We start from the raw sequence: 9096 nt of genomic DNA, 5'->3' as shown, positions 1-9096 counted from the left end.
TGACGGGGATACAAACCCGCGACCTTCAGATTGCGAGTCGAGTGCCTTAACCACCTGGCCATGCCGGGCCCGCACTCTCTGAGAACAATCGATAACAATAAATATTTCTACGTTTCCTTGAGAGTTTCTCTATTTTCGCAATATTCACAAAATTTTCCATTCTAAATTTTGAATGTCATAATCGAGGATGGACGCTGTATATACGATATGTTTGAAAAAATGACATTTTTCATCCTCTTATTTGCACTATTATCAGTATTTAAGATTAGTTGAGAAAGGTTCGAATTTTGCTATTTTATTTCCGCATTGGGTAACCCTATACAGTCTACTCTACTTTCTGTAAGATTCTAAACCTGTAAATTTGGACTTACGCAACTGCATATTGTATGTCGCGGCTAACTTGAGGGGAAGGGGGGGGGATTGAACATTCCACTGATAATGTAGAAGACGTTGAACATTATCATTCTTATTTTCCCCTTTAGTTAATGTTTGCACCTGCATTTCACAGTCTATCACAAGACCCTCAGAGGAAGTTATCGGTATAATATGGGAGTAAATGCACGTGGGTTTTTAATCTTGTCATGCCTCTGGCTGCAATATGTGACGTCATGAAGACCATCGATAAAGGAATTACATAATAGTCTGAAGAGTACAAAATATAATATATTTCTCATCAGCACATCGCTGGGACTACGTTACATGTATGCTTAACTTGTTTAACCAAATGTAAGATTTACTTCTCCTACGCTGCCAGCCCATTCAAAAATGTAAATATATTTTTATCCAAAAAGCTATATATCAAGTAGTTTTCGGTTGAGGGTCCATATGTTCGTTGTATCACTAAATTAAGCAATTTTTAGTGATTCACCAGACGCTCTGTTTAACCTTTGTTGATCCTAGGTGGGGGGGGGGGGGGATTAACATTGAAACTTACGTGCAAGGGGGCAGCTTTCTCTGTTAATGAGCTTCAGTGTGGTATTCAGGCTGCTTATCCTCACGGTAGGTTTATTTTACCCTGCAGTACCACGATATTTCAAGTTCATCTATATAATCATGAGTATCCACAGAAATTTCTCTAGGGGAGTGGCAAAGTCTAAAGCAACATAATATATATACTGAATGAATAAAGAAGAAAATATGTTTCTCATTTTCCGAGGGAGGCCAAATGTCCCCCCCCCCCTGCAGACGCCCATGTATGTAAATATCATTTTCTAGTTGTTATTGTTTTTTATTATCATTGTTATTTCTCTAGATGTATCTGTGCTTCTATATTATTTTCTAAAAGCAACGCCTACTGCTGTAAATACATCATAGAATAAAAGTGTATCACACCTTCAAAGTATTCAATATAGCTTGCTTTCATACAAAATTAAGTCATTTTCGGTGGAAAATTCAAATTGTAGAATGATTTATAAAAGTTAATGTTTCCTAGCGGACTTAAATTTTTCTTAGTTAAAATAACATTAATTAACTATAACAAAAATAACTACAGTAGGAACATTAATATTAATGTGACAAATAAGTGAACTTATATATATATTCGAGAGATCATAATATACAGAAGAGGTGATTCATTATTTATTTATATTGTTCCATTCTTTCTGAGTAGCTTCTACTTAACACCTAAACAGGTGAATGGACTTTGTAGGCGCCCAAGGGAAGTTGAAAAATGGAAAGTAAAGTACAGTGGAAGAAGTGCTCCAAGCAGTGTTAATGCCCGGGAATACCCTGGCCTTACAAGTTTCTTTAAGTTCTATATAAACGCATAGTTGAGTTCACTGGTCATGATGACCGGAATATTTCTTATTTTTCTCCATTCAGAAATTTCTGTAACAATCCTGCTGTACTAAAGGCGATATCAAATTACTACTATGAAAAAAAGAATTGTTCTTAAAAGCGAAAATTGTTAAATATTTATCGTGCATGGTTTAGTTTCTTTAATATTATATAAAGAAATTAACTTAGGATTCAATTCCAATTATAGCATGAACTTGCCAATAGAAACATAAGAATTCATTTTTTAAAACGTGACTTTACGAAATACATTATAATTTGTAAAGAAATGCTTTACATTTTTATGTTACAGTTTTGTCGCTTATCGTACACAACAACTTTACCCTTATTATTAAATTATACAAGCACGTAATTAACACCTGCCACACGAGCCAGCCCGGCATCTTGATGTGGATCAAAGAAGAAGAAGAAGAAAAAAGTCATTCGGGAAAAGTTTGGATTGCTTTGATTACACAAAAGGAAGACGTTTGGCACCATTTACGAGGTCTAGGTCGTTAGACCAGACCCGTGACCTGATCCAGGACTATGAGAGTCAACATGAAAAAAATTAACTTGTAATGTAAAGTAAAACAATGTAGAATGAAACATGCTGGAAATGTTCTAGATGTGGTTGTGAATATGATGGTTTAAGTGTAGTGGTTAAGCTAAATCGTGGGTACAAGTCGGATAAGGGAAGAACTTATTGGAAGATATCCCAATCGATTTGAGATAGCAGTTGAATCAGAAATTTGTCAATTAATTACTGCATTGACAGCGAAACAAAAACGGACACAATAGTATCGTTATCTCCATAAAAGGGGATGGCAATCAAACATAAGAAATCATTAATTTCGATATTGTGTGAAACTAACGGCACAGTAGAGCCCAAAGATGCAGTGTTGAAGTTGAAGTAGATGCACGATGCATTACCAGATGATTTTCTTAGCGATTCTCATATTAAAGATGACATTTCTACAATGAAAAGTAAATATAAGAAGGATGGTATAATGCCCAGTATTGTACTACAATATTACAATCCGTATAGATTTCATCATCAAGTTGTGCCGAGCTTCATTCGCCCAGATCTGTTGAAATAACCCTAACTCACTGGTTCCTGGAATGATCTCCATGTTGACCATCTTAGACTCAGTACTAAGAGATGCTGGTATAGTTCGTGTGGCAGATGTTAAAAAAGTTTCCAAGTAATAATGATTATATCTTCTAATTAAGTGTCACAACTAATTTCAAATCAAATTATCGAAATATAGATATATTAATCGACGCTTCTACAACTCTGAATACCTTCAAGATAACCCAAGTTGATACAAAGAACTCAGTGAAATGTCACAAATACTGTACGACTGCGTATGCTTTACTACCACAAAACGAATAACAATTATAAAGCTGAATAATAGGACACTTTTGATATGTAAAATGACAGATATGATTAATTTGAAGAGAGTCTTTTTGAAATTACAGGCTACATGGAAGGCAACCATTTAACAGCACTCACCAACAACTCTTGGGATTCTCTAGTCTGATGGAATTGTGAGATTTGACAGTCGTTCTTACATCGCATCTGGAATTCTAAAGTACGGAGCGGGTTGTTTGCGCAACAGAACGCGAACAATGAAGTGCGGAGCGGGTTGTTTGCGCAACAGAACGCGAACAATGAATTCACAGTTGGGACACGCTAACTACATGCTCACGCCCAGGAAAGTGTGCAGTAAAGCAAGAAACTTAGTGTATTAAATTTGACACGAAATTTTTAAATTTATACATTATTCTATTATATTTACGCTAATAAAAAATCCATCTTCTCATTCGGCTGAAAGAAATTTTATATAATGTTTTATGAGTTATAATAAAGTTACATAACAAAAAAAAAACCTAAATAGAGCCACTTTTATTGAAAAAATTGAATGCAGTACATAAAATGTGACGTATTTCTTTAAACAAAGCTTACAACAACTCGTTATCATTACAGCGATATGCTCGACAAATAAGAACATCAGAGTATCTTTGATTTTAACGCTGTGTTTTCGGGTACTTATCTCACTGGTATTTAATTTCATCTGCCATGGCGTGTTAGTATCTTTGACTAGGCTCAAAATATCATTGGTCTCAATGACGCGAATTAACTAAAGCCTGCTAGAAAGTTCTTATCTGTAGTATCACTAAAATAACCTGTCCAGCTTTGTTACTTGCTTGGTACCTGGAAATCTTCACACTGAGTTTGTACTGGTTGTATCTTTATTATTGATTTTCTTCTTTTAAGATGTTCTAAAAATATCCAGTTCCTATTTTTGGACTGTACGATACTCAATAAAATGGCAAATCAAACTTTGTGAACAGATACATTTTTTCATCCATTTGAGGTTACTAGTAATATTTTTGCCTAATTGACGAAACATGATATTACTACGTTTTACAAGCCAACTTCACTCCTTGCTTTCTGAATAGTTGTGTTGTAACGGTTGATATCGTCTGGTAGTTTCTTTTTGTATTATTCACTAACAATAATGCTAAGTGTAATCCAGTTATTTGTAGAGAATTATTTATTTGTAAGTGAAAGTTTTAGAACTTACAGTTTATGAACTAGCGATAGGCCTAACTCACAAAATAAAACTTAACAGACACTTACTTCTTATATTTCTGTACCCCGGAGGGACAGCGGCAAGTTTACGGACTTACAACCCTAAAATCCGGGGTTCGATTCCACGCGGTGGACACAGCAGATACCTCAATGTGGCTTTGCTCTAAAACACACAAACAAATATAAATTTCTTCTCACACAAATAAAAGTTACAACAATGAACTGACTTACTAACTGACAAATTAAGTTAATATTTAATTTTGGTGTTTTTATTTATTTTTAATGTTTTTCTCATATCTCTTGAAAATTGGAAACGTCACGTCAAATATGGACACTCAGGCAATTTCTGGGCATCACCTGCATTACTATGTCATACCAAAACTCCCTCTAGTGAACAATATAAAACATCCAAATTAAAATAGTATTAAAAACAAAGCCTACAAAAATAGATATGTTCTCATATTTTCAACGCCAGAAACACTAAAACTGTCAAAGAATAAAAGATATCACAATAAGCCCTGTATCATTACTGGACTTTCTTTGGTTGTTATAAAATAATAATACTTGCTCTCCTACAAAAAAACCAACCACTGTGAATTTGTTACCATTTTTCTAAAAGTTTGAATTAAAATAATTCAGATGATTTGTAATTGAACAAAAAAAGGTTAATTCTTATTAATATTCTTTAGCCCCAATCATTATTTTTCACTGGCTTCACAATTATCTGCAGCAGAAATTTATTTTGTAAAACACTACAAAGCGAAAGATGTAAAAAAAAAAAATCGGAATAAAACTTAACGTACACGACACAGGATCTGAAGTTCTAACATTATATACTAAAACGTTTTTATAACTAGAAAATTCACTTCAATATATATCATTTTCCGCTAAACAGTTTTAACAAGCCATTATTGTTCGCTAGGGCGTAAAGTAAAACACATCAAAAATAATAACACATACAAAAATATAAAAAGGTGCAGAAGACTTTAAACCCCGTATTGCAACATTGGTGCACATCCTTCGAAACAACTGTAGAAACCTAGCTGAATAGCATGAAACAAAAATTATGAAGAGGGAGAGGGTAAACTATGGCGCTTGGAAATACAACACATAATAGCAAAAATAAAAAGAATATACATTCTGGACCCAATCTATCTTTCAAGAAATATAACACCCAAAACTTGCCGAATCTAAAGTTATTATTTGATGAACAATTAGTCTGTCTAAGAAGAAATATGAAAATCACAGGCTTGTATTTATAATAAAGCAATTTAGAAACTCTTTGAATGTTGTGTGTTAAAACCATTAAGTTTTAATGACTTTTATTTTGAAACACCGACAATTTTTTAAAATTTCCAAAGTAACAACTCTCTTGAGGACATTGTAAAGTACTACAAGTTTTGAAATGTAATATATCCCCCCAAATGTTTAACTGTATATTATTATTAAATATATTATTTATAAGCTAAATAATGTTCAGTTTTATTGGCGGTTGTAACTGGCTCTATCGCAGTAATAACTAGATAAGTAACACTGATATTCTGAAAGATGTCATTGTTTATTGCTGTAAATTCTGCATTCAATCTGAAAGTGTGAGAAAATTTTTAAGACAAAAATGGTCGTTGCAAACTCCCAAATATTTATTAGTACAATTATAACCGTTGAAACCATTAAGTAAAAAGTGTGTTTTCAAAGGAAAGCCAATATTATATACCATGTGGTACATAAGTTGTTAAAATCTAATAACCAAATGTTTCCGAGTTTTTGAGCTGTTACACGTATAATCTTAAAAAGCATGATTAAAAACAAACACCAGCAAAATCATTAAAAGACTCTTATACAAACAAACAGTGTAACAAAAAGAAATCAAAATTTGAATGCTTTTGGTTATTATTTAGATATTCACGGTTTTGTAAATAATAAACCGTAGTCAGGAGAGTTTTCTTGAAGTACGTAAAATATTTATCAACAAAATTAAGTTATAGTAGTTTTTAGCTGGTTATAGATAGCTCTAACAGTTCTACATCAGCTAGTAGAAAGGTATAAATACAGTGTAGCCCCGTTATAACGGGGACCATAAAATGTCATCGCGAAACAAGCGGGGTCGCGCTAAATCGGGGTTCAAGAAAATCACTATTCAAACGGACCCAATGTTGACCTAATATCCTAAATTAAAAAATTTTGCGATTGAATCGTTGTTGTTACAGTAGAAATTAAAACACAAATTATTTTTAGTAGGCTTTTTAATAAACAGCACAACAAATTTTAAAAGTTATTAGTATGTAAACTATAACGAGGTTATGTTTACGAAGTCGGTCCTAGGGACCGAGCCCGTGCCGAAGAGTTAATGACCCATCGCGTTATATCCGAATTCGCGTAAAATCGGGGTTTCACTGTATATACCAAGCTAACTCACTGATAAACGCATAATGAAAATATTATATCTTCTACATTAAATCAGGAGGTACAACAACGAGGTTAGGATATGATTCATCAAATAAAATCAAACTTCAAATGAAACAAAGAGAACAGGATTATATTAATAACAATAACAACAAATTATTATTAGAGTAAACTACGTACTTAGAACGAACCTACAAACCAAGCTGGCCATCAACATAGTTAATCGAACATACTTAAAGATTATAATACATTATTTCATCAGTTTAGTACCTTCGCTGTTAACGATATTTTCGGCTGTAAACCCAATAATACCTCATGAGATTCAGTGAGCTTAGGAAATTTAGGTATGTCCTAAATACAAATACTAAGTTAACAACGCAAAACAATCTTTATAATAGAAGTATAACAAAAAGCGACAAACATTGTCATGTAGTACCAATTTTACGTATATTTTGGAATGCCCAAAAAAAATATAGCAAACTCACAATCTGAGGAGAAGAAAGTAAGTCGAATTCTGATGGATTAAAGCTTGCTTTAAATTGGAAAATGCAAAAGTCTACAAATCCTTAATTGCAACTATAGTAAGGTTGTCATACGAAAGTGCAATACAATACTCAGGCTAGGTGTAGTGAACTACACCATATGCGTTTTCCTGTCTAACTGGTGTGCTACGTGCTTTTGTTCTCACGGTTGTCCACCTAGCGTTGAATACAGTATTCTCCTTTGTGCAACAAGGACGTGAAAACTAATACATCATACGTGATCGTTTAGTTGGAACCACATCTCTACATCTGAACAAATATAGCATTCTAAAAACAAGTGGCAAGATACGTCTAACTTGAACATGCCATAGGCAGTACAGTGGTGTAGGAAGGAGTTGCACACTTGGGGGTGCTTGGCTAGACGTGCATATATTACAATGAGCGATTTGAAGTATAATAAGCTGCTAAAAATTTGTAAGGAAGATACTATAAAAAAATCCTGATGGTTTAAAACCTTAAATAATATCACGCACATTTCTCAAGCATGTTTAATTGTACTCGCTACCAATTTTTCAGTTGGAATTGTGGATATACATTGCAGAGGCCTCGGAACCGGGGGTGCTGTAACACTCCCACTTTTACACATTTGAATTGTATAGCAACTATAAATTATATCAATTTTCTGGGGGAGCATGTCCCCAGACCCCCTAGATTGAACTGCTATTGGCAGCACGGGAGCTGAAGAGAGGGCGTTGTTTTCGCTATTATGTTTCAAAAATTTTTTTATAATTTAAGTTCATCACTGTATTAAACTTTAACATTTAACCGATAAACAAGAAAATGTTTAGTAGAAAATTTATCGTAAGTTCGGTTGATTCGATGTAATTATAATAAAGGTAAACCAGTTGTTCAATATGTTAAACTTACTATCTATTAACATAAATCTTTTCAATAATGTCTTCATAAAAACGTTCTCTTTCCCTTTGTGTGTTGTGGTACAATTATAGACTAGGATGCTTTTTGGAAGAATATGCTTTTGAGACCAATTTTCACGCACTTTTTCAAAGCCAATAGTAAGCACGCACCATCACCATCAATATACTTTCGGCGCTAATTTCCACGTAATATTGAAAGCCAATAGTGCTACCAGCCCAAAGAAATTACTTAAGTGTATAACCATAAAAAAAGAATAACAGATTATTTAAAAGAAAATCTCAACTGCTTAAAACTTAATCTATTTCTTCGTGTCTTAAATCTCAATGTCGTTTCAGAGTAAATGGATGGCAAGAAAACAAGTAATTAAGTGTCTTTAGAGTACTGGATAGTTTTGAAACAATTTTACGAAAAAAAAATGTCAACAATATACTTCACGTTTGCGTATATTAACTTAGAAAGGCAGTATAAAATCGTAATTCTACTCTTAAGGCTTGTGTGCTAGTTGCGTTTTCATAACGCTTTCCGTCACGACCGAAACCGTATTTCCCACGCCTAGCTGTAATTATCTCGTCAAGTACTTATCACAGTTAAGATTTTCGTAAGAACATTGTGCATAGATCTTTACGTAGTCACATTACATTTAATAAAACATTTGCAACAAACAGTCTGTAATTTAATCCGTGATTTATCAAATATGCCAAAGGTTTTAAACCGAAATGTTATCGAAGAAATATTAAGAAAAATATGTACATCCTGTACGGTTTCTACTTACATTTTTTTTTCAAAGACACCTACGCAGATGATATACGCAAGTTCATTTTCGATAACAAGAAATATTGTATTGTTGCGTCAGCGAGTCACATGACTACAGTGACGCAACGTTTCTAGAATTATCATGTACTTTGG

At 33.5% G+C, this 9096-nt stretch overlaps 1 protein-coding gene and 1 long non-coding RNA gene across 5 annotated transcripts in view; one reads left to right on the top strand and one right to left on the bottom strand.

The window, feature by feature from the left end:
- Positions 1-9096, bottom strand: part of LOC106474484 (docking protein 5-like) — a 71068-nt gene that overhangs the window by 34215 nt on the left and 27757 nt on the right. For 3 of the 4 annotated variants that reach the window (XM_022379748.1, XM_022379779.1, XM_022379773.1), the window contains exon 3: positions 4418-4532. The gene's annotated coding sequence lies outside the window, so the exon portion shown is untranslated. Of the gene's footprint in view, positions 1-4417; positions 4533-9096 lie in introns of those variants that run through there. The other variant, XM_022379753.1, reaches the window with a different exon arrangement.
- LOC111083328 overlaps positions 3507-9096 on the top strand; it is a 24840-nt gene continuing 19250 nt past the window's right edge. The window contains exon 1 of the long non-coding RNA XR_002608970.1: positions 3507-3518. This is a non-coding gene — a long non-coding RNA (uncharacterized LOC111083328). The remainder of the gene's footprint in view (positions 3519-9096) is intronic.

This window comes from Limulus polyphemus, unplaced genomic scaffold (assembly GCF_000517525.1).
Source record: "Limulus polyphemus unplaced genomic scaffold, Limulus_polyphemus-2.1.2 Scaffold139, whole genome shotgun sequence".
Classification (NCBI taxonomy): Eukaryota; Metazoa; Arthropoda; class Merostomata; order Xiphosura; family Limulidae; genus Limulus; species Limulus polyphemus.
Note: the sequence above shows the minus strand (reverse complement) of the source record. Positions and strands in the feature narration are given on the sequence as shown.